Genomic DNA, 25,198 nt, shown 5'->3' on the forward strand with positions numbered 1-25,198 from the left:
TAACCAGACTTTTGGATCTAACATAATTGCTCCGTTACAAGGGTGGAATTCCCAAACATGGAAATGACAGGAAACCTCGGGTTGACTGAGCAGCAGGAGAATGAGTAGAAATACCACCTTAGTCCATAGAAACTCCTTCAAGAAAATTGAGCTGGGAAAAAAAATGAATTCAAAGTTCACTATTCCAAATCTTGACCGATCGCCGCCACCACCCCCACTCCCACTCCGAAAATAAGAGTACTTTTAACTGAGAGTGCGATAGAAATTGTTTTGTAACAGTCTAAGCTGATAAAAATAACCTATCTCCTGCAACATTTTCTCTGAGCTCCCACGAGATACAACGGAGGAGTAAGTACAGATGCAATAATTATTATTTCACTAGCTTTTCTCCAGTGCTGCTGGAGCCGTGCAGTCAGAGTTTGTGTTAGGTATGACTCCAAACACTAGGTAATCCTCTCTGTGGTTCCCATTAACTTTAATTTTGATATGGTTCCTTGATGCCACACTCGGTCAAAATGCTGCCTTGATGTCAGGGGCAGTCACTCTCGCCTGACCTTTTGAATTCAACTCTTCTGTCAAGTTTGGACCAAAGCTATAATGAGGTCAGGAACTGGGTGGCTCTGGCAGAACCCAAGTTGAGCATTGGTGAGTAGCTTATTGCTGTGTAAGTACAATTTGAAGACACCTTCCATTACTTTGTTGGTGATTGAGAGTAGACTCATGGGCAATAATTGTCAGATTGGATGTGTCCTGCTTTTTGAGGACAGGGCATATCCGGGCATTTTTCCACATTGCCAGGTAGCTGCCAGTGTTGTAATTGTACTAGAACAGCTTGGCTCAGGATGCACCTCATTCTAGAGCACAAGCTTTTATCACTACTGTCAGGATGTTGTCAGGATCCATCACCTTTCCTGAATCCAGTATCTTCAACCATTTCTTGATATTATATGGAGTAAATCAAGTTGGCTGAAGAACTTGTTTCTGTTATGTTGGGGACTTTAGGAGTGAGGCAAGGTGGATCATCCACTAGGCACTTTTGACTGAAGATGGCTACAAACACTTCAGCCTTGTCTTGTGCACTAATGTGCTGAGCTCCTCCATCATTGAAGATGGGGATATATGTGGAACCGCCTCCTCCAGTCAGTTTTTTAATTTTCCAACACCGTTCATGACTGGATGTGGCAGAACTGCAGAGCTTTGATCTGCTCTATTAGTTGTGGATCACTTAGCTCTATCTCTCATATGCTGCTTCCTCAGTTTAACATGAATGTGGTCCTGTGTTGCAGCTTCAGGTATGCCTGTCACTGTTCCTGGTACATTCTCTTGCACTCCTCATTGAATCAGGGTAGGTCACCTGGCTTGATTGTAATATTAGAGCAAGGAATGTGCTTGGCCATGAGGTTACAGGTTTTCTTGAATACAATTCTGTTGCTGCTGATGGTTCACAGCACCTTATCAATGCCCAGTTTTGAGTTTCTAGGTCTGTTCTGAACCTATTGAATTTCACCCAGTGGCAATGTCACACAAGATGATGGAGGGTGACCTCAAAATGAAAGTGAGATGTTGTCTCCACAAAGATTGTATGTTGGTCACTCTTACCAATACTGTTATAGACAGATGCATTTGTGAGTGGTAGATTGGTGGGAATGAGATCAAATATGGTTGGTTCTCTTACTGCCTGCGACAGGCCCAGTTTGGTAGATATGTCCTTCAGGCCTTGGTCAGCTCAGTCAGTACTGGTGCTACCAAATTGTTCTTTGTGATGGACATTGAAGTCCCCCACCCTGAGTATATTCTGTGCTCTTAACATCCTTACTGCTTCTTCCAAATGGTGTTCAACATAGAGGATTACTGATTCACCAGCTGACAAAGGGTGGTAGATAGTAATCAGCCACCACCTCTGGTGGGTCTATCCTTCTGGTAGGGCAAAACATACCCAGGAATGGTGGTGGATGAGTCTGAGACATTGGCTGTAAGAAATCATTTGTTGAGTATGACTATGTCAGGCTGTTGCTTGTCTAGTCTATGGATCACTTCTCCCAACTTTGGCATGAGTCCCCAGGTGTTAGTGAGGAGGATATACGAACATATGTACATATAAACATATGAACTAAGATCAGGAGTAGCCACTCGGCTCCTCTAGCCTGCTCCATCATTCAATAAGATCATGGTTGATCTGATAGTAACCTCAACTCCACATTCTCACCCACCCCAGATAACCTTTCACCGCTTTGCTTATCAAGAATCTATCTACATCTATCTTAAAAATATTCAAAGGTTTTGCTTCCACTGACTTTTGAGGAAGAGAGTTTCAAAAACTTATGAACCTCTGCGAGAAAAAACTTGTGCTCATCTCTGTTTTAAATGGGCAGCCCCTTATTTTCAAATAGTGACCCCTAGTTCTAGATTCCCCCACAAGGGGAAACATCCTTTCCACATCCACCCTGCCAAGACTCCTCAGGATCTTACATGTTTCAATCAAGGCGCCTTTTACTCTTCTAATCTCCAGCGAATACAAGCCTACCTGTCTAACATTTTCTCACAAGATAACCCACCCATTCCAGGTATTAGTCTAGTAAGCCTTCTCTGAACTGCTTCCAATGCATTTACACCCTTCCTTAAATAAGGAGACTAATGCTGTACACAGTAAGACTTTGCAGGGTTGACTGGGCTGGGTATTCCTTTGCTGTTTCCAGTGTAAGTCGATGTGCGTGGTCCATCCGGCTTTATTCTTATTTAACTTGTCTGCAGTGGTTTGATATAACTGAGTAGCTTGCTAGGCCATTTCAAAGGGCAGTTGGGAATTAATCACATTGCCATTGGTCTGGAGTCACAGAAGGCCAGATAGGCGAGGACAGAAGATTTTATTCCTTAAAAGATGTTAGTGAACCAGATGGGTTTTTACAACAGTCTGGTAGTTTCATGGTCATCATTACTGAAACTAACTTTTTATTCCAGATTTATTCATTAATTGATTTTCACTATCAAGTACCGGAGTGCCAGTTACACCTAGAGCATTTTTTTATTATTTTAGTGTACAAACAAATGAACCTTGGCAGAGTATTAATTTCAGTGAGGTTTAATAAGTTAAGCATCAAATGTTAGTCACTGGACTATAAGCTAGAGGCCTAGGCTAATGCTCTGGGACATGGGTTCAAATCCCATCATGGCAGCTGGTGGAATTTAAATTCAGTTGATAGTTGTGGAATTAGAAACTAGTCTTAGTAATGGTGACCTTGAAACTGTCATCGATTGTCATTAAAAAACAACATCTGGTTCACTAATGTCCTTTAGTGAAGGAAAGCTGCCATCCTTACTTGGTCTGCCCTACAAGTGACTCCAGGCCTAGAGCAATGTGGTTGACTTTCAACTTCCCTCAAAATGACCTAGCAAGCTACTCAGTTCAAGGTCAGTTAGGGATGGACAACAAATGCTGGCCTTGCCTGCGACACTCACATCCCATGAAAGAATAAAGAATTTAAAAAGGATGATAAGATCAAGGGAAATCTGACTGATAGAAGTTTAGTCAATAATTAGACTCTGCCATACTACTCTATTTAAAGATACTGAGCTCTTTTCAAATTTTTCTGTTACTATATAAGCTTTTTTCAGAAAAAAATCTTCTGTACAGCAAATATTTTAATCAACAGTTGAACTGTCAGTCCTAAAGGTCTCCTCTTACTGTGCTCAAGTGAATGCTTCAGTGAGCTACTGCCCCCACATTGATGGCCATTTGCTTGGAATATCATTCATCAAAAGAGTTACTGAGCAAACAAATCATAAGAAAGACCATTCAGGCAATTTCAACAGATAATTTTATTCATTTTCATGAGTTGCTTTGAAGACTTTGACTAAAACAGGAGAAATGTTTTACAAGGCTGCAGCCTCAACCTCAGTGTATTTTCTTGCAAATATATGCTTCATAGTTTTCTACTAGGACCAATATGTAATGTATTTCCATAGCCTAATTATTATTTTAAAATTGACATTCAATGTATTACAATTCTTGATTTTTCATTACACTTATTTTCTGTTGTCCTCATTTAAAAATTCGCTTGTAAGATTGGTAAGGACTACTTCTAATACTGTTAAACCTACTACTCTTCCTCTCAATGTTGATCATACTATCACATTAGCTTTCTAACTCTAGTTACTTTCTTTTTATGCCTCCTCCCCAGCGTTGACAGCAATTACTACTGCTGATGATTTATAATTATTTTCTTCAGTTTATTTTTCTGCCACCTGACTATGTGGCGCTACCACACAACACCAGCAACTGCACTTTGACACCCACTAACTTTTCCACTTTATTGATGCTGGTTGGGTCTCTTCATCCATCTATAGGCCTTTAATCTGGGCCTTTGAAGTCAACATCTGAGGCCTTTGCAGCAGGACTGGGATACAGACTCAACCTCCAGTGGGCTGATTGAGAGCCATCCATTGCCCGCCCTTTTTCCTGTGCACCTATGCTCAGTGCACCTTCCAGTGTAGACCCCTCTAGCTGAAATTCTAAGCTGTGCATGGTGCCAGTTTCTTATCTGGTAGACACAATCTGTCTTCAGGAGATCTTTACTTCTATTCCTCTTTTGCAAATGAGTCCATTACTTGTGATACTTTCCTGTGTTCAAATCCTTCCTTGGCCATATCCCTCTCTATTTCTGTAACCTCCTCCAGTCCTATGACCCTCTGAGAAGTCAGCATTCCTCCAATACTGACCTCTGGTGTACCACCACTTCCATTGCCCCACTATTGATGGCTACGCTTTCAGTCATCTAGATCCTAAACTCTGAAATGCCCTCCCTGAATCTCTCCATGATTCCACTTCTCTCCTCCTAATATGCTCCCTAAAACATTCCTTTTCATCCAAGCATTTAGTTGCCTCTCTTAATATCTCCTTCTTTGGCCCAATTTTTGTTCGATCACATTTCTGTAAAACACCTTCGGATATTTTACTATGTTAAAAGCATTATATAATGCAAGTTGTCACTGTTGTTCATGGACCTGCAAAGAGAGGAGAGGGACAGGGTTAGCAGAAACAGGTGAGTGACCATTTAAAGCAGAACGACTTGGTCATGCAGAATATTTGAGGAAGGAATTACAGAGAAATGTAAAGGAAGGTAAGGTGCACCGCACTATCAACCTGCAGAGTGTAACCTGTAGCCTCACCAGTTACAACCCTCCAGACACATCCTCTCTTTCTCTCTCCATTGGTTCTAGTACAGCCTCTCTTTATGGGCACAGACCTTGTAGAGCTGGTGTCCATCCTCACGTGCTTGCCAGTTTCCTGTTATTGTGTCTCAACTTTTTCTGTAAGGAAAAAAGGAGCATGTTGGTGTGTGATCTGCCGGAAAGCTGTGAAGCTGTGTGTCTCAGGATAAAATCCTATGGCCTATGGACGGTGTATAAAAGGTGCCACAGATGTGGAAAAATGAGGGAAGTAATTGTGAGCACAGGAGAAAGTTCAGAATGTACAAGCAACAGTAACAGTAGTCCAATAAAATGTGCATCTGTGATTTGAGAAAATTGATGGGAAAAGGAGGAGAGATGCTTGTGAGTGCAGGTGCTACAGATGGTGGAGGATAAAACAGAAAGTAAGAGAAAGGTGAGTATGACTTTACATGCTCTGGTCAGATCATTGAATTTCTTGCTACATTGTAGACAGATACTGGATGCAATGGTCCTTGTATTAACCTGATCTCTCATCTCAGACCATTATTGCTATATTAGTTGCCCTGGCAGTCTTTTCTCATCAACTGCAAAGGGCACCTTTCTCCTTCTGGCTATCCCTTCCTCAAAGGCTTCAACAGGAGTGTCAGAAAATCAGTGTGCCTTTCTAGAACCATTCCTAGCTACCATCTTCAATTTACAACAATAACTGAATGCTATGATTCTAAGTAGCCAAAGTGCATCTCCCCTTTAAGGAGTTCAGGCTGCTTTAAAATTACATAATTATGGCTCAGTTGGGCACCCACCCAGTCGGTGTGCTGACAATCAATAACACAAATAGTGTTGACAGCTCGCCAATTATAATCAAATGAGGCACGAGCTCCAGTTTGGTTCCTGCCTTGCACTAACATTATTGAGCGTGTGTACCAATCACTTTGACTATTTTTCACCCACTTTTGACAAAAGTTATATTCCTTACCCCACTGATTTCACAAGTGCTAAAACCGATTGTACCTTAAAACTGTTCCCAATAATGTTCAGTACTATAGCTTTGGCTATGACTTGGAGAGCCTGCTCTTGATTTTTTCTTTTGTTAAGATCATTTCAGGTAATTTCTAGACTTAAGTGGCATTTTTGTCTTGCAGGAAAAGTTCTTTTTCATCAATGGAATTTTGTTTCATGCTGTGACATTCATGCCTAACGTGACAAGGAAGAGATGTCCACTGACAGTTTAAAAAGTGGCATGTTTGAAATTGTTTCTCCCCAGATAATTTCCTGTACCCCACTAATATGCTGTGATTTCACTGGAGATTGATACCTGGATTTATGTACTGGGAATAATTAGTACATTTCAGGCTGTTAAAACACGTCATGCCTTTCCTCACGAAGAAAAAAAATAAAAGCACACAAATTGAAGGAACAATTGAAGCTGCCAGACTTGTCAGTACTCTGTATTTAGGGACTTCTCTTAAAAATCTAGTTAAGTTGTCTTAGATCTCAGCAGGGACGGGATGCATGGCTCCCCAATGGGTTTGCCACGTTAGTAAAGAATCTGCCCCTGTTAGAAATCATACAATTGAATGTCACATCATAGACAATCTTCTCACAACGCATGTTCCATTTAGTAACATTCCTGTATAGAACTGATGTGGTAAATTCGCTTTCAAGCTCCAAACTATTTTACAAAGTAGTAGCTGATCTTTGGTGGTATCACTCACAATGTGTGTTACTGACTTGACGAAACAATGTGGACGGTTTTGGTCTTCCAGCACGAAATGGGTAGGAATTGAGCAGGGTGAAAGCATTGCTGTCGAGAGGAGTGAGCTTGTGAGTCATGCCAATAATGCTAATAATTAGCATGGTTGAAACACAAAACAGTGGCAGGATGATAATTCAGAAGAGACAAAGAAGTTAATTTCTTAAGGTCCTGCTGTAAATTAAAGGGGAGGTACTTTTATGGTCCAGTTTCTCCTGCAGGAGACCTGGCTCAAATGCTATAGTCAATTAATGATCTGAGCAGGAGTGCCAAGGTAATATTCCCCTTTACATCTCTTACACTACCTTCACAATCTCAGCATTATCAATCCTTATCAAATACCCTTTTGTGTTTCCATTGACTCTCCATACTCACACTACTGTGCTCCCCATTGCCCTCACTTGCTGTTTCTTCCTGTCATCATGCACACTATAATAAACCTTCTCATACATGTTGAAAACCTTTGCCCAGGATACTTATGACCCATGCGCTTTTTTAAAAATTGAGCTTTTGTCTTTAATATTGATCAAGCCTGTAGCATTGTTCTCAACAGAATACTTACCCTTTTAAAAAGGAGCATGTAACAACCTGCAAAACATTTGCCCCAGTTTCACAAGATTATAAAATTTGACCATTTGAAAATTGTCAGTGATTAAAATAGCAGTGGTGATTTTTAACCATGAAGTTTGTGGAGCTTAGTGCTTCTGATGAATGTGAAATATGCTTTACTGGAGTTCATGCAGTGTCAAAGTTAGACAGCACAGCTGCCTTCTTTGGCTTAACTTTTACTTATCACACCCTCTTTGCCCTTACAGCTTTTTACTGGTTATTTGGTGGCTTGGATTCTTATGGTTCAGTTGGCACTTTAAGATAATGCAGTGAATGCCTTTCATTTTCTGTCATCCGGTTAGACTTGTGCTCAATAAAGAATCATTCTGTATATATACTGATGGTTTAGCGCAGCCACCAGGAGTCTTAGAAAGTACTCCACTCATGCTCCAGAGATGGATTTCCATCACATGAGCTCTCCTAAAGAATAAGGAGGAAATCTGTAATGTGCTGGCTCAATGTCCTGAATGCTGAAACTACACAGGAATTCAGCAATAGCTCCCTATCGTTTTGTTGCTGCACTTATGGCAGTATTTGCTGCCATGTTTAATACTTTCCTGCCATAAGTCACCACTGCACTTTTCTTGACCAGTATGCTGTGGAATCAACTCATTCCTGATATCCTTGACTGCAAGGTGCTGGACAGCCTTTCTTCTCCTGCTAGTACCTTGACTTCACTCAAATCTCCCTCCACCCTATCCAATTCTCATTGGATTGTGAGGTTGTGCAACATGCAGCACTATACACAGCATGTGAATTTTGAAGAAAGCTCCCAAACTTATCCAGGCAGCTAAACCATTGCTTCAAGAGCTTAAATGTGCACTCAAATAGCATTCTGGTGCTCCCATGGCTCTGGTAACTTATCTGTACAGACTTCTGGGATACAGAGGAGTGTTAAAAGCCATGTGCAGATGGGATAGCACTTGTCCCCTAGCATCTATTCTCTGGTGTTACTTGATAGGTGGAATAGTGGAGTGATGACTGACTGAGATAAGTTGAAGAGACCCTGACAGTTGCCAAGGTATACTGGCACAGACCTGCGTATTCTGTGGCAGTGATGGGTGACCAACTGTATATTGATGGAATTAAATCCTTTCCTACTCCTAGATGATTTTTTTGGTGCCTTGATAGCTGCATGTGTTCAGTTTATAATCCCCTATATGCAAGAGAAGCAGGCTGTGTTAGCAAATCTTAGAACCTTTTTGTTCTGGTGTTCTTTGGGAAACTCCATATAGTCTATAGGCAGAAGGATGACCTAAATGACGCAGATTGAGAGATGTAGGCAACGTTTCCTGTAGCAGCCTGAAAAAGGGTTGAAGCAAAGAGGTTAAGAGCTGTGTTGCCTTTCACTACCACTGGAAAAGCATGGCCATCTGGGCCAGTAGGTTGTTGCAAGAACATGCTGAGGCTCGTGACAGCCTTTCTGGAGAAGCACAGTCTTCTCACCAACTGCTCCTGAGGCAGATCCAGGAAACTCACACTGAGTCTATGTGCACCTAAGGACACCCTCACCCATTTCCTAGAAAGTGGCCCAACTGCTGTCTCTTTTGGCAAGGCAGACTGTGGCTGTTGCTGCCTCATGCAGAGAAGTTAATTATAAAATATATAAGCCCTGAATTTCTGATGGAATTATTCTGATCTCCCATTTTAACTTCAGCAGGAAATCTATCGAACCTCTGGAGAAACAATGTCAATGATCCTGAATGGTCTGAAGGCTAACAGAAGGTAAGTTAGGTTTGAAATGTTAGGTAAACATAGGGGTAAAGGGAACATTTGCATTTTTAAATAAACCAGACTAGCTTGAATTCAAAGGAGGGGTGAAATGTTTCACCTGGCCATGAGAAGTTAAGAAACAGTGGGCAGAATTTTCTGCCTACCGGGCGGGTGGGCTCGATCCAATCTCCGGCGGGCGGGGAGCTGGTCCCCGCCAGAGAAGCGGGCCCCGCCATAATTTTAAGTGGGCGGGCCTTAATTGGCCCGCCCAGAGTGACGTCCGGCGGGAAGCGCTATGACCTTCCTGTGTGGGCGGAGGGGGATTCCCCAAATGCGAGCGTGCGCTCTTTCGCGCATGCGCACGGAAGAGCGCACATCTCCCTGAGGCTAAGCGCTACGTCAGGGAGATTGCTGAAAGTTGCACAAACTTTAAAAATAGAAAAATAAAAAAATCCTTAACATGTCCCCCTCATGTGACAATGTCACATGAGATGGGACATGTTAATAAATTTCACTAAAATTTTATTAAAGTTTTTTAAACCCTACGTGCAACCTCATCCCACCGGTGGATGAGGTTTCATGTTTTTTCAGAAGCCCGTTGGGGCTCCTGGCCTGTCCGCCAACCTTAATGTTGGATGGGCAGGTCCTTTAATTGCTTTCATTATCCTGTCAATGGCCTCAATTGGCCATTGACAGGTCGGCGGGCACACAGCTAATTTTGCTGTGCCCCCACCTTCCTGAAGATTTAAATGGGGCCGGATGACGTCGGGAGTTTCCCCCGACATCATCCCGCGTCATTTTGCGTGTTAGTGAGTGGGCCCCGCCCCCTTTTCACCAACGGCAAAATTCAGCTGCTGTCTACAAAGAACTGAAGTTAAGAAAACTCACTTTGAATTCAACTGTTTCAGGGTATTGTGTGTTACTTTGCCTGGGTTTTTAAAAAAATCTATGTGCCTTACTGTTGCCTTAATGAAAGCATAACTAGGGGTTTAGATTAATGAGGGGATTTAGAAGTTATCATAGTAGTAATTTGTAGACCTATGTATGTACTTAAAATAGTTTCTTCTATTAATAAAGGCTTAATTTAGTTTTGTAAGAAACCTATAAGACTCGATGGTCTTATTACTACTGAATTCAAGGCATGCATCTCAAAATATATGCAAATTGCAAAACAGTTGTGGCAGTTGTTTCAAGTTTCCCTTTGGGATTTGAGCAGCTCAGCATTTACCATCAGCTGTACCATAACGTAGTAAAGTAAATCTAGAATAAAAAGCTAATATCAGTGATGATGACCATGTAACTACTGAATTATTGTAAAACCCATCCAGTTCACTTTCACTTTCCATTGTGCTTGACTCTTAGTTACTCTCTGAAATGGCTGAGCAAGCCACTTAGTTGTACCAAGCCACTAGGACGAAGTAAAATAAGAAAAATTCTGATGGACCACCCAGCATTGACCAAGGCACAGGATTCAGACACAAAATAGGCACACCTAGCCTAGTCAACCCTGCAAAGCCCTCCTAATTAACATCTGGGGACATGGGCCAATATTTGGAGAGTTATGCCAAAGACTAGTCAAGCAAAAGCCTGACATGGTCGTACTGACAGGATCACCCCTTTCAGCACACCTGCCAGACTCCTCCAGCACGATCCTAGGATATGTCTCAGGGGAGGTAGGTGGAGCGAATGGCCCAGGAGTTCTCAATGATGACTCCTGACCTCATGATGTCTCCAGGCATCAGCTCAAACATGAACAAGGAAACCTGCTGATTACCACTGACCAACCACCTTACCAACCTCCCTAGCTGATGAATCAGTACGCTTCTATGTTGAACACCATTTCAAAGAAGCATTGAAACCATCAAGGCACAGAATGCACTTATTATGGGGAACTCCAATGATCATCACCAAGAATGATCTGGTCAAGACCTGAAGGGTATGGCTGTCAAACTGAGCTTTCAGCAGGTGTTTCGGGAACCAATACAAGGGAAAAACATACTTGATTGCATCCTCACCATTAAACCTGTCACAGATGCAGTTATCCATGACTGTATTGAAACGAGTTACCACCATGCAGTTCTCATCGAGGCAAAGTCACATCTTCACACTGAGGACACCCGCCATTATGTTGTGGGGCACTACTACCATGCTAAATAGGATAGATTAAGGACAGATCTAGCAGCTCAAAACTGGGCATCCATGAGGCGGTGTGGACCATCAGCAGCAGCAGAATTATATTCAGCACAATTGTAATCTCATGACCCAGCATAACCCCCACTCTACCATTACCATCACGCTAGGGGCCAACACTGGTTCAATTAGGAGTGTAAAAGAGTATGCCAGCAGAAGCACCAGGCATGCCTAAAAATGAGGTGCCTACCCGGAGAAGCTACAACATAAGACTATATGCATACTAAACAGTGGAAGCAGCATGCAATAGAAAGAGCTAAGTGATCCAACATCTAACAGTCCTGCCACATCCAGTGGACAATTAAAACAAAATCAGCAGGAGGATGAGTTTCCATGAACACCTCCATGCTCAATAATGGCAGTGACCAGCATGTAAGTGCAAAAGACATGTGGATGATCAATCTTGGCTTACTGCTGAAGTCTCCACCTTAACAGAAACCAGTCTTCAGCCAATACCACTCACTCCATGTGGTATCAAGACACAATTGAACTCACTGAATACAGAAAAGGCTATGGGCTCTGATAACATCCCAGCTGTAGTCTTGAATGCCATCCAAGACAATCCCCTCTTGATGCACTGCATGCTCAGCACCTCAGGGTAACCATCTGTATATGTATTTCTAAAATCAAATCTAGCATAATGATTAGTAAGGCATTTGCATATTATAGTGAAGCCATCAGGAGTCCGTTGGTGTAACTTCCTTTGGAAACCGGAGCTTTCATTAGCAATTTCATTACTCTGTTTAGATGCAGCTGCATAGTCAGACTAACCTGCCAGGCATTGTTTCATAGGCCTTCCTCATCTCAAGAAATCACCTCAGCTTTCCATTGAAAAACACATTGGTGTTAGAAAAGAAATCTAGGGTATATGAAACAATAAGTCATGACAATTAGCACAAAAACTTATCAATTATATTTTAAACAAGCATCATTTGGATTACATTACACCTATAGGTGTTGCTGTGAGGATCAGATCATACGACTAATTTGAGTGAGAGTCCTCCAGTGTTATGTGATCATCAATCAGGTTTTATTAAACTGCTTATTTGAACTTTTGCAATCCTTAACGTTTTCCACCAGGTGGCATTGCACCTAGGCATTTGTTAAAGCGCAGCAGACATCATTGTAAAGCTAGGAATGTTAATTGTTTATTATCATCTCTCCAGCCTTGCTGTCCATCCCATCCACAAAAATAGTTTATATGCACTTTTGACAGTTTTTCTTTTTTGATTGACGGAGCTTAATTATGTCCTTGCTGCATTTCAGTCCTATGGCCCTGCTGAATGGTACAGCCCTGCCAAACTTCATTCCCACAGTCCTGCTGAACTTCCTCCTTTCAGTGCCTACGCAGGAGAGAGTTTCAGACATGGGCTCAGAACCCCTTGATACCACAACAGATGTTGGGGAAGTTGCTCCCTCTGGGAAGCTGCCTAAATATGATGAGAATCAACTTGGGGGTCTAAGGCTGAAAGATGAACATTCCAGCACGACCCACTCATCAGCCTGATCTCTCTCATAAGCAGGGTGACTAACTGTCCTGTATTTTAAGGGATTGTCTGTTTGGCCCGTGCCCCTCAAGAGACACCTTTTGTCCCTTATTTCCAGAACAGCCTGGGGGAGACTGATCCTGGGAGTCTCCAGAGTGAGTTTGAGTGATTCAAGCAGGATTTCAAGTGAGTGGCTCAGCCAGCAGAGAGATGAAATTGTTGTGACTCAACAAGGTAAGCTGTAGGTTTTAGTTGATTTTTAACCCCCTCCCCCGACCTTGTTATTATGGTTTCAGAACCCCACTGCCACACACTCTCACAGTTACCAGCAAACCCCCACCCCAACCCTGCCACACTTGAAGTATCCCTTATTTTCTTTCATAAGAGTTGGTCGCTCTTCTCACAAGCAAATAAATTTGTTGATACAAATGGTAGACATGGGGCAGGATTTTTCAGTTGGCATGCGGGGGCAGGCCCGACACGCTAGCGTGTAAAATTATGGGCAATGACGACGGGCGTGAGTCCTGACATCATCGCGCTATCTCGCGATGTTTTGTTCAGCAGGCGCACGCCGGAGTCGGCTGCACGCCAGCCGATATGTAAACGGCCTATTAAGGCCATTAAAGAGGTAAGTAATGTAATTGTCAATGCTGCCCGTCCAACCTTAATGGCAGGCAGGCAAAAAGGCCAAGCAGCCTTCATGTTTTTTAGGAAACCTCATCCAGTGGGATGAGGTTTCCTAAAGCTTTTATTAAATAAATAAATACATTTTCCTACATGTAAAAACATGTCCCATCTCATGTGACACAAGGGGGCATATTTAAATAGATTTTTAACCCATTTATTCATTAATTACAATAGCGATTCAATCTCCCTGAGGCAGCCCTGTGCCTCAGATAGATTGAAGAACTCTTTCGCACGCATGCACGGAAGAGCACTGGCCCCGACTCTCTCTCCTCCCCCCACCCTCACGGCTCGTGTCTTACATTGGGTGGGCCTTAATTGGCCTGCCCACGTAAAATGGGGCGCGGAGCCGATCGCTGGCGGCGATTGGCACCGCGCCCGCGACCCCCCACTCCCGCCTAGCCTGCTCACCAACTGAAAAATTCTGGCCATGGTGTTAAGAGGTAATTGTAGATAAGATTATTAGAAATGGAGGCACTTTTGTGAATGCTGTTCCCTAAAGCAAGCACAGTTTATGCTCATGGGCTAGAAATTCTGTTAGGGCTGTTTGCGGATCTAAACTGGGAGCTATGGACAGAGCATGAGCATTAACCAGGAGGTCTGACCTGGTCTGAAATTGGGACCTCAGGATCCCCACTATTATTTAGGTAAGCAGCTCACATGTATAAAGTCTCCACGGGCAGCTCTCAGACTCTGGAAGACGGATGTTGGGCTGCTAGCCTAATTGAAATTAGCCAGAAGGTAAGTCTCGGGAGAAGGTGATGGAGAAGCAACAGGAGGGAGTAAGGGATTGAGAGTAATATGGAGTTGGGGAGCACTCTCAAAAACTACTTGCTGACCAGTGACAAATACTGAGCAGCATAGGTCTGCCAGGGATGCCTGAAAAATAACCTGTCCATTATTGACCCAGACATCTTTGAGATGTATTTTGGGTAGGGGACCTTGGTCCCCGAAATAGCTTGTCATTGCTTTTGTTTTATGCCTGTAGAATGGGAACAGCACTGTACAATTTTACTCCACAGATTTCAGAGTTCATATTTTTATACTCTTTCAACTTTTAGGGGCTTGGAAGATAAGAACATAAGAAATAGGAGCAGGAATAGTCCATACGGCCCATTGAGCCTGCTCCGCCTTTCAAATGATCATGGTTGATTATCAGCTTCAACTCCATTTTCACACCCATTCCCCATATCCTTTGATGCCCTGAAAGACCAAAAATCTGTCTAACTTCAGCCTTAGATATATTCAGTCATGGAGCATATGCAGAGAATTCCAAAGATTCATGACCCTTTGAATAAAGAAATTTCTCCTCACCTCAGGCCTAAATCATGGTTCCTTATCCTGAGGCTGTGTCTCTGTGTTCCAGATTCCCCAGCCAGGGGAAACAACCTCTTAGTATGTACCCTGTGAAGCTCTTTTGGAATCTTACATGTTTCAATGAGATCACCTCTCATTCTTCTGAACTACAGAGAGTATAGACCCAATTTACTTAGCCTCTTGCCTTGGCAACCTTCTCATCTCAGGAACCAGTCTAGTTCACCTTCACTCTGCCGTCCCAGTACAAAGTATATCCTTCCTTAAATATAAAGACCAAAATTGTGCACAGTATTCCAGATGTGGGGTCTCACCAAAGCTCTGGACGAATGCAGCAAGATTTTATTATTCTTGTACTCCAGTCTCCTTGCAATAAAGGCCAACCTACCATTTGCCTTCCTAATTGCAAGCTAGTTTTCTGTGCTCCTTGCACAAGTACATCCAAATTTCTTTGAACATCAACATTTACAATAATAAAAGCAAAATACCATGGATGCTGGAAATCTGAACTAAAAGCAGAAAATGCTGGAAAAGCTCAGCAGGTCTGGCAGCATCTGTGGAGAGAGAAGCAAAGTTAATGTTTCGAGTCCGCAGGACTCGTCTTCAGAGTTTTCACAAGTTTCTTACCTTTAAAAAATATTCTGCTTTTCTATTCTTAAGGCCAAAGTGAATAACTGCACACTTCTCCGCATTATACTCTGCTTGCCATCTTGTTGCCCACTCACTTAACCTATCTATATCCCTTTGCAGCCTCATTGTGTCCTCCTCATATCTTGCATTCCCATCTAGCTTTGTGTCATCAGCAAACTTAGATGTTCTCTGTTTTGGTTATTAATATGGATTGTGATTAGCTGAGGCCCCAGCACTGATCCTTGTGGCACTCCACTAGTCACAGTCTGCCAACTTGAAAATGCCCCATTTATCTCTAATCTTTGCTTCTATTTGTTAACCAATTTTTTATACATGCTAGCATATTATCCCCAAATCCACGAGCCCTTATCTTGCATATTAACCTTTTGTGTGGCACTTTATCGGATGCCTTTTTGAAATTCAAATATACTACATCTACTGGTTCCCCTTTATTGACCCTGCTAGCTACATCCTCAAAAAACTAATGAACTTGTCAAACACCGTATTCCTTTCATAAAACCATGTTGACTGATCATACTATGATTTTCTAAGTGCATTGTTAATAGATTCCAACATCTTCCCAACAACTGATGTCAGGCTATCTGGCCTATAGTTTCCTGTATCCTCTCTCCCTCCTTTCTTGACCAGTTGAAATGTAGACTTCTGTTTTATGAAGGAACTTGATGGAAGTCTTTGATTGAGTTTGTGAGTGTGTGTAGGGAACAGGCAGGCGTGAAGCAACTTTATTTGGTGAGTTCATTTTTATTTATTGAAGGCACTGTGCTATTTGTTGTGCTTTCCCCTTTCTGCTTAGTAGTTGGTGTGTCATACATCCTCTACTTCCTGTACACCCTCATCATTCTGTAGGAATAAAGATCCTCCCACTTCCTTTATCATCATTGCCTTCAACTTCTGAAAGCAATAAGCTTTTATCCATTGTGCTTTTATATAATTTACAGCAAACTACAATGGTTCTTGAGAACTTATTGCAATGTTTTGCCAAGATCTGAAACATGATTCGATAATTCCTATACTCAATTATTTGACAATTCTTACAGTGTATAGGCCTAATTACATTAGTTGGTTTATCGAAAGCTAATTGCTTTTGTTCCTATTGGAATTTTCTCCAGATTGGCAACTTATTTGGCTTTTCTTAGAGAGAGATCAGGTTATCTCAAAGCCAAAGAAACTAGAAGGAATTGACAGCTTTAACTTTTCATTTTAAGATTATTTAGCGGTGATTTGCTGGTATTTTATTCAAATTGTGACATCTGAAACGTGATTGTTGCAAGTATTTGAAGCAGCTTCACATCAGTTCCTTTTAGTTAAATTTACCATAAAATCTAAAGACTTCCAAAATTATTGTCTGTATCATTTTATACTTTAAGGTTTCATACTGATATAATGTACTACATGTAAAAATCATTCATTTACAGTTTCCAAAGGATATACAGTCTTTAATAATATGAGTATTTGTAGATGATCCTAAGTTTAGCTAATTTCGATGTTTCAGGTCAATTTGTGTGCATAATTTGGAGACATTCTATTAACAATTGGTGTATAGGACACAACTTCAAAGTTTGCAGATGACACAAAACTTGGAAGTGATGAGGGTAGTGGTGAACTTCAAAAGGACATAGGCAGGCTAGTGGAATGGGTGAGCAATTAAGTGACAGATGCATGAAATTTAATGGGGAGAAGGGTGAAGTAATTCATTTTGATAGGAAGAATGTAGAGAGCCAATATAAAATAAAGGGTACAATTCTGAAGGTGGCACAGGAGCAGAGGGGCCTGGTTATATATGTGCACAAAATCATTGAAGGTGGCAGGACAGGTTGTGAGAATGGTTAATAAAGCATACAGCATCCTGGATTTTATAAATAGAGATATAAAGTACAAAAGCAAGGAAGTTATGTTAAACCTCTGTAAAACACTGGTTTGGCCTCAACTGGAGTATTGTGTCCAGTTCTGAATGCCACAGTTTAGGAAGGATGTGAAGGCATTAAAGAGGATGCTGAAAAGATTCACAAGAATAGTTCTAGAAATGAGGAACTTCAGTTACGTAGATTAGAGAGGCTAGGACTGTTCTCTTTGGAGGAAAAAAGGTTGAGGGGGGTTTGATAGAGGTATTCAAAATCATGAGGAGTTTGGACAGGGCATATAGGGAGAAACTGTTTCCATAGGTGGAAGGATTGAGAATCAGAGGGTACAGACTTAACGTAATTGCCAAAAAAAAGCAATGATGACATGAGGAAAAACTACTTTTTAAAGCAAAGAGTACTTAGGGCCTGGAATGCACTGCCTGGTGGAAACATGATCAATCAAGGCATTCAAAAGAGAATCGGATCATTATCCAAGAAGGAAAAATATGCAGGGCCATGGGGAAAAGGCAGGGGTGTGGCACTAGGTGAATTGCTTTTACAGAGGGCCAGCAAGAACTCGACGGGCTGAATGGTCTTTTTCTGTGCTGTATCAATTCTTTGGGCAGAATTTTACGCCTCGCAGGCGGGCGCACGCCTGATCCGAGCGGATGTGAAATAACGTGAGATGACGTCGATGGCATCCTGTATGCAAGCAATCTTCAGGTCGGCACGTCCACGCTTTAGTCGGAAGCGCGCCCACTGACAAATAAGCGGGCAATGAAGCCCATTAAGGAGGCAATCGAAAGTGATTTTTCATGGCCTGTCCACTTTCACAGTTGGCGGACGGGCCAATCGGCCCGGCAGCCTTTACATTTTTGCTCAAACCTCGATCCAGGATGGGAATGAAATCTCCGTGAGGAAAATAAAGTAAGAAGAGATATCTGGGGATTGTTTTTTAATGAGGTATGCTTTCAGACGCATGATTGTGCTGCATTTTGCAGCACTTTTGTTGTTTTGTTTACTCTGTGGAGGTCTGCAGTTCCCTGAGGCATCTGTCTGCCTTCAGGAAGCTCGCTGGAAGCGCTCACCAGCACCCGCGGTGATGTCGGCACCCGCCCTCTTCCCGCCCCCACTGGAGGTGCTGAGCCTTTCTCAGCGTGCGTTTCACACTGGCTGGCCATTAATTGGTGGACCGACCACGGTTGGGGGCCTGTTTCCCGTCCACTCCTGTGCGCCCGATGAGTGAAAAGTTCAGGCTTACGATGCTAAAATGTCTAACAAATTATGACAAGGGTTCTACATCCAAGATATTGACCTGACTTTTCTTCTTTCAAATGCTACTGGGCCTGCTGTGTATTTCTAGCAGATTCTGTAGCTTTTTTATATTTCTGGTAACTGCTGTTTATTCCTATAGTTCATTGCACCGCTAGTTCATGCCAAGCTGTTCCAGCCAATAAGTTGAAGATGGAGTTCTTTCAGTAGAGGCTGAACTGCTCTGGAAAATCTGAATAAAGTAGACTTTTCATTAAATCTTGGATAACGAAATACCTTGAACAAGCTCAGGATAAAAATTTGGCAAGCTGCTGTACATTGTCTCTTTTTCTGTATTTTAGCTCAATTCATAAGCACATAAGAAAGGTAGTTATTCTAAATAAACATCTCAGGCAGGTTCATGAACTCCTGTAAGGGCTGGAAGCAGAGGCGGGCACTAAAAGTGGCACCATTGGCCAGCATGCTGTTTCCCCGGCTCTATCCCAGCCCCAGCCATGTCCTTGTTTGTGCATATGGGGGTAACAAGGGTACCTGACAACAGGCAGTGGTTAACCGATTAAACTAATTAAGGGCTGATTGAAGGAGGCCGACTGGGATTTCCTAGCCAGCCTCCAGGTTCTCACAGGTGGCAGCAGACATTTTAGTCATCTGGAGGGGGCCTCCCAGTGGCAGACTGGAGGTCCCAGCACTCCAGGCAGGCTTAAAGACCCTTCTTACCTGGCTGAGTGCAGCAGCAGCTGTAGGCTGCCTCATAGAGGGGTTCCAACACCCACGACCCCATAGTGGTGACCTACCTGCAGAGGCAATTTTTTAAATTTAAGCTTTGAAAAAATTGGACAGAGCTGCCTTCATTTTGAAGCACCCTCTCCCTCACTTACCTGCTATGGCATCCTGCTGCTTCTTTCAAACCGGAAGGTCTCTGATTGGCCCTCCATCTTTGAGAGCCCAACCACTGTCCTTAATTGGACAGCAAGCCCGCCCCCTAGTCGTGAATTAGCTGCTCTAGGGAAAATCACATTGTTTCCCACACAGTCAGGCTTCAGAAGACTGCAAGGAAGTTATTACAGTGAATGACTTTGCAGAAGCAGTTTTACAAGCTTGCATGGCGAGCTGAGGGAAAACGTAGACATGGACATGGATGCAGCTTTACAAACATCAGTCTAACAATTATTGTGACACAAACTGTGAATAATGCAAAGGGGTTGCATATAAGCAGAACAGGAAATATATCTGTCAATGGATTCTGTCAATATCTGTCAATCAAAAAGTTGGCACTGTCTTTTTTCCATTCCTCTCTCACTGTCTTTTCTGTCTCATTTTTCTATGTCATCCCCGGTTCTCTCCCTCTTTTTTTCTCCTTCTATCTTTGTTTCTCTCATTCACCAACTTCTTGTTTTAACTAATGGCTCAGGAAGAAATTAGTAAAATTAGCATATTGTGTATGATGTGAGAGAGGAGGTCTTGCGGTGCGGTGGTAGCATCCCTACCCCTGGGCCAGAAGTTCAAGACCCACTTCAGGACTTGATGGCTATAGAAAGTGTGTTCATAATGTGGCCAAACAGGTTGATTATTAGCCTATAAATCCTTCCATACACCTGCTGGCAGGCAGTAAGAGTGGGAGAGTTTCCATGTCAGCTAAATTGCAGACAGCAATGGCAAACCACTGGAATACTTTGCCAAGCATAATCATGGACCAATCCAATGGATGTCGAAGGAAGGTATGATGTGAGAAGTTCATTTCACAACTCAGGAGGAATCATGACATCAAAAGGAATGCTCAACCTAAAATAGCAATTAAAATAATGAACTGAAGGTTTAATCATCATTGCATAGCTACAGCAATCTGAGACTGATTTTAATGGACCTATCAGCTAAGCAGCAATGAGAAACAGAAAAAGAATAAATTGGGCTTTAAGGTTAAGCCTTATCAACATTATTTTCTGATTATCCATTGTTCCACATCTCCTAATTAAATAATACAATTGTTATTCATAAGCCAGCAATAGTTCTCAATCTGATTCCCAGCGATTGATAGAAGAATACTGTTAGTAGGGGCTTGGGAGTAAGGTATGCTCTGTCCTTTTGGCAGGAAATGATGTGTTGCTGGGACAGTTAAACCAGATTTTTTAAAAATCCCTAAAAAATCTGCCGTGGTGAAATTCAACTTCAACAGGGTTGTAAAGCAAGCGATAGCATTTGTCAAAGTTGAATTTCACCTCATATGTTGTAGATGAGGGAGAGGAGTAACAATTCTCAGAGCTTTATGGTACAATCTGCAGCTGTACCTGGACTACTCTGTTCTGCAGGAACCTCATAAGCTCTGTTGCAGAAGCCAAATTATAGATAGCCCAGGGCTAAATCCAGAGCTATAGGAATGTTATACTAGTTCCATGAATTCAGATAGGACTTGAAGGATCCTTTATTATCCTAGACAGCAGAGTGAACAGCACATAGGCTAGCTGAGAATTGATGGCTGAACTGGCTAATTGCAGTAATATTAACTTGGTCAGGTCATCGTCAAGTTAAATTGAGTGTGTAACATAGAAACTGACAATTCAACCCAGCTGGTTTATGCCACTGTTCGTGCTCCACAAGAGCTTCCTCCCATCCTACTTCATCTAATGCCATTAGCAAATCCTTCTATCCTTTCCTCCCTCATGCCCTTATTTAACTTCCCCTTGCATGAATCTACATTTTCTCAACTACTGTGGTAACACTTTCCATATTCTTACCACTCTTTGGATAAACAGGCTCCTCCTGAATGCCCTATTGGATTTAAGAATGACTATCCTATATTTATGACCTCTGGCTTTGGACTCCCCCTCATTTGGGAATATTTACCCTATTAAACTCTTTCTATTACTTTTATCAGATTGTCCCTCAGCCATCTTTTTAGGCAAAACAGCCCCAGCCTATTCGGCCTTTCATTTTAAGTATACCCTCTCAATTCTGTTATAATCCTTGTGAATCTTTCTTGCACCTTCTCCAATTGTTTCTATATTCATTTTATAAAATGGAGACCAGAATTGTGCACAGTACTCCAAGTGTGCAAATGATCAAGGCAAAGAGCTGGTGGAGATGGTAATAATAGTAAGTTTCTTCTATTAAGAATTTTAGATTTGGAATGAATAGATAGAAAATAGAGGACAGAGTGCACATGGAAAGATACAAGTCCCCTTCTGGTGTATGACTAAGTATATTCCAGACATAGAATGGCGCTTTCATATAAAAAGTGTATACAATAATGTGTTTTGCTGGAGATTGAAGCACATCTCATTCTGAATTGACACCTGAATACATGGAAAATAATTAACAATGCAAATATAAGTTACTTTAAAAGCAGGACAAAACTCACAATAGGTCTGAATTGCATGTGGGTACATATCCTCTACCTGCTTCTGCATTCCACAGCTAGCTGTGTATCTCCCACCTGACTGTATATCCAAGGGTTTCTGGTAAATTGAACCCTTATCCTTTCCTGAGAAGAGGGATTTTGAAACTCACTCTCCGATGCAGTTGAATGTTAAGCTGCAGAACTCCACATAATACTAGTACTTGAATTATTAACATTTGGAAGCAAAAGTTAAAGCTAACAAATCATAACGTGAATCAATTTTATTTTGAAATATTGACTTGCCCGTCTGTTCCATTGAATTTAAAGGGGTAAAGTCACAATTCCTATGTTGTGTGGCTCACATTCTGGTTTGATAATCATGACCTAATTGTACTTCTTTTTGAAAGACCAGACCCACATTTATGTATTTAGATTATAAAAAATGTTTTTATAGTAAGCATCACAGTTGAAATATGTAAAATAATCTGTCATGCTTTTCTGATTGGTTTAAACAAACCGATTCACAAACCAATAAAAACACATTAACACTTTACTATCTCTGACAGCATCTCTTACAAAACTCTTCCCAAATCCTAGGTTGTCGTGCCACTGATGATCTCTTTATTTCCATGTATAACATATACCGAGTTTACACCTTATCCTACAATTGACCATAAGCAACTGGAGATCCATTTGTTTATTGTTAAAATTAAATGCAGAATACACGTTTTTAATGTTTTGTTCATATTAGCAGCTGTGTTGGATTGAGTAGATTTTTCTGTGTTGTCTTTTATAATCATTCTATAGCATTCTTCTTAAGAAAATGTAACGTCAAAGCTGGACTGCAAAGCGTGATGGTCAGCTTCACTAAAAACTGTCATTCGTCAATGTTCAAATATGTGTGTGTGTAAAACCACATGTAGCTCACTCTGAAAAAGAGTAAATTATGTAGATGGAAGGGGGCCTCATACACCAACTCAATACGGGTCATTGCAGAGGCTACAGACTATAACATGTTTTATGCTTATGAAAGATAGAACAGTTAAACATAGCACTAATTATATGTTATGTGCACCAATATATTGAAGTCTATTTGAGTTAATGCTTGCCTTATTGAGAAATTGTTTTTTCAAGACTATACTCTGTTAAAACTTTTGTATAAGAGGTAAGATGGAGACCTTAGCAGAAAGACAGGATAAAAAGAATGTGAAACTGTAGAATTGCAGAAGTTGAGCTATTAACATAAATGGGAATCTTAAAACCTTTGGAAAAACAGAAAGCTCCTGTAAGTGTCTATGTGTTAGGGCATAGGGAGTCCATGGACTACCAATGATCTCAACTTGTTCCGATCATATTGGCCAAGACAAACAATGGTCCAATATGGCACGGTAGGTGTCTTTAAATGGGGAGAAAAGAAAGGGGACTACAGGACATCATTGGCACACCTAGAAGAAGACAGACAGACTATGGTCAACATAACACAGTAAGAAAAGAAGACTGTTCCCCAGAAGGCTCGGAAGTTAAATATTAACTTTGTATTTCTTTGTGACACTTAGTAAACTCTGTGACTTGATTAAGGAATGTGAGTCCATACATTGTATGCCAGAATTGGTGAAGAACTCTAAGCGAGACAGGCTGTAGCACATAGATTAACATATTCGGGGTCTTTCCATGATAGCTTACAGTTGTAACTATGGAACCCCCTTTTGTGAAAAATATTCTAGATGCTACTGCAAACAATAATTTTAAAGCATAATTTTTATGTTCCAATCTAGAATATTTAATGGTTCTTTTCAGTTAACATACTGACTAATAATTCCAGCAAAAGTGGATATCTCTTTCCCTTTGAGAAATAAAGCTATCCTTCTGTAAAATCTATGCATAAGTTCCACCATCAGACTGAAATTTTTGGGCCTGTGATTTGGCATTGTGGAGTACACTCTTACTTTATGGCAATTCAAGTAACTTTGCAGCGGTTACACTAAAATCCTTTAAGTGGGCTCAAACTGCAGTCCAGCATCTGACTACATAACCTGTACAGGACACTGCAGTGAGGCTCTGAAGAAATACTGTATTGTAAGAGGTGGCATTTTTTGGATGAGATATTAACCAAGAGCCATAAATTATCCCCCTGTCCTGTCTGACTTTCATCCTTCAGCTAACACCACTAACAATATGTAGGCATATTTTCAGATTTTTTAAAGGTCTCACTATGAATACTGCTTGTGCACTCATCATGGACTGAATATTCATTTTTGAGTCAGGACCTCGATGCAATTTTGAAACAGAAAGGCAGTTAGTAGCCATCCAATCAAGGATGTAAGGTAGGTATCCCCCACATCCCACCCCCCTGCCCCACCATGATTCATCTACCAGGAGGCTGCCTTCCGCCACAGTGGGGAACCTGCATATTGACTGGAAAATTCAGGTGGGTAGCTGTCACCCCTGAACCAGCCCCTTCCAAAATGGCCCAGAGTTGTCAACATTCTGGCAAACTGGCACGCAGCTGTCCGATGTGAAATTGCCCACATACCCATCTCCTCAGCCCAACAAAATTTCAGCCATGTAAGTTGTAAAATAAAACTCTGCTATCAGCTGATAGAATTATGAAATGAAGATCACCATTTTATTGATGTCAAAAATAATGATTTATCTAACATTACATGATTGACCGTTAATAACAATTCCAATATTTCATATAATGGATAGTTTGTAGTGCGCTAATGAGACACAACCTTTTTAAACCAACTTGTATATTTTCCAATAATCTTTCAGATAGGTGTTACATTTAACAAGCATTGCACACATACCGTAAACAGTGTGCAGTTAAAAGGCAGATTAGAACTAATTCTCAAAACTCTATTATACAATTAACATAAATCATGCTTTTTCAAAGGGAGACCCAATATATGTGACAAAAGATAATGAAATTAATGTACATAAGTACATCAGAATAGATTGCAGTAAATGACTATTTTTTTAGAGCAATAGATGTGAAATACATAGACATGCACACTCTGACGTTGATAGACTTGCAAGGAGTTTTGCATTTTTCTTAGCAAACGAGAAGTGTTTCATGGGCTGACGAACCTGAGATTGACCTTTATCTTCACCATTCTCAGGTTAGACAGTCCTTGAGGCACATCTCAACATTGTCTTTCAGCTCTTGTCGTTCAGTGCT

General features: G+C 41.5%; 1 long non-coding RNA gene across 1 annotated transcript in view; it reads right to left on the reverse strand.

The window, feature by feature from the left end:
* Positions 1 to 3,798: 3,798 nt before the first annotated feature.
* Positions 3,799 to 25,198, reverse strand: part of LOC144689172 (uncharacterized) — a 29,869-nt gene continuing 8,469 nt past the window's right edge. The window contains exons 2-4 of the long non-coding RNA XR_013578582.1: positions 22,039 to 22,161; positions 5,167 to 5,307; positions 3,799 to 5,001 (exon numbers count right to left, since the gene is read on the reverse strand). This is a non-coding gene — a long non-coding RNA (uncharacterized LOC144689172). The remainder of the gene's footprint in view (positions 5,002 to 5,166; positions 5,308 to 22,038; positions 22,162 to 25,198) is intronic.

This window comes from Cetorhinus maximus, chromosome 13 (genome assembly GCF_964194155.1).
Source record: "Cetorhinus maximus chromosome 13, sCetMax3.hap1.1, whole genome shotgun sequence".
Lineage (NCBI taxonomy): Eukaryota > Metazoa > Chordata > Chondrichthyes > Lamniformes > Cetorhinidae > Cetorhinus > Cetorhinus maximus.